Source organism: Manihot esculenta, chromosome 11 (genome assembly GCF_001659605.2).
Source record: "Manihot esculenta cultivar AM560-2 chromosome 11, M.esculenta_v8, whole genome shotgun sequence".
Lineage (NCBI taxonomy): Eukaryota > Viridiplantae > Streptophyta > Magnoliopsida > Malpighiales > Euphorbiaceae > Manihot > Manihot esculenta.
The window spans coordinates 20,903,144-20,905,071 of NC_035171.2; positions in this window are offsets into that span (position 1 = coordinate 20,903,144).

Genomic DNA, 1,928 nt, shown 5'->3' on the forward strand with positions numbered 1-1,928 from the left:
ATATCTTTATTATTTTAATCTATAAATTAACTTGTGTCAAATTATTCATAGATTTATAGTTCTCATTGATGAAAATTATAATAAATCAATTATCCTATTTTTTTGCTTATGATATTACTTCTTGAATACTTAATCTAATTCTTAATGGTATTTTTTTTAATAAAGATAAAATAAAAGGTAAAATATTAACTTAAATAATAAATAATTAAACTTAAGGAAAAAAAAAGAGCAGATAAAATTAGAGAAATAAAAACTTGAAAATTTTATTAAATTTAAAAATAAATATTTGCCTTAGAACTTTCATTTTTTAAAAGTTTTCCTTAACAAATTCTTAAATTATCTGTTGTTTTTTTTTTTAAATAAATTCAAATTAAAGGCCTTGGGCTTATTAAAAAAAAAAAATTCAAAGATCTCTTAATTTTGTAATATTAATAGTTAAAACCTATTGATATATTTAACTTTTAAATCTAAAATAATTAATTCATATGATTCAAGCCAGAATAAAATTACTTTTTTGTGATAAATATAAGAGTGCAATTATGTATTTAATTTAAAATATATTAAATTTATATATTTATCAATAATTAAGTTGATAACTGCAATTTTTTTATTAAAAAAATCAAAGAAAATTAAATTAAATTTATATATTTATTAATAATTAAGTTGATGACTGTAATTTTTTTATTAAAAAATAAAAAAGATTAAAAAGACAATGTAAAGATTTCATTAAAGCGAATTTGGAAAATAAAAAATTTATTTTGTATAATGGATTAATTCTAAACAAATTATTTAGAATGAACTATTTTTTACAAAGAAGATTAATATTGTAAATTCAACCGACGCATGTAAAAAATAGAGATTGACCGAAAAGATTTAATTATATCTGACGAGTCGTTAATAATATCTTAATATTAAAGAAAGCAGGATTATTTTACATATTTAAATTGTTATAAGAGAATTCCTCTATAATAGAGAGCATGAGACTTCTGCATTTGCTTTTCTATAATTAATGCTTTCTAATTATAAGGAGTTATGTGATATCATGGTAAGGAATTATTTGAATTATAAAAATAAATCTCTCATGCAAGAAAGAAGTTTGAGTTTGATGCAAATGGCTAAAATATATTCTGTATTATATAATTATTAATCGAATAAAAAATTATTTTATGTTTTAGATTTGCATTTTACCTGATTTTATACAATTTTATAGTAACAAGAAAAAAAAAAAAAAAAAAAAAAAAAAGAGATTATCTAGGGCAAGCGGTTATCAATACCGAAACACCTGCAGCCTCATCTATCTGGCACATGTAATTTCTGATCTGAAGCATGACATTTCTTGATCCTAATAATGCTTTAATGACTACTTCTCGACAGGGTTCAGCCACCAGCTCAATCCACTGTTCATGCAATGTGTGGGTTGTCCCAAAATGAATATAGAAGTTTATAAAGCAATCTCACTGCTTATAAAATGATTAAAGACTAAATAAAAAAAGTTGAAGAAAAACTAAAACTTGATGGCATGAATCAACCAAACAGCAGAATCTTAGTCCCCCATCAACAGACTAGACAGGAGTAGTCATCTCATGGCAAGGGGCATGGATACTGAGAAATGGCACCAGATATTTGAATTTTTGGGAACTGAAAAATTGTAAATCTAAAAGACCTGTTGTTGCTAAAATTCAAGAAATGGGATATTAGTTCTGATCAAGTAGTTAACAATTAAACATCAACACTTGATGGGAAAAGTCAATATTTGAATTAATTTGTAATTTATCATAAAATAATTAGGTGCTATGAGCTTTTTTTACAAAGTACAAAATTTTATCAATCTTTTGGAGAGATTAAGACTTGTGTAGTTCCCAAATTTGAACAAAAAACTGAATATTGCTCCAGAATTTCAATATCATTAAACTTTTTCAATTTCATCG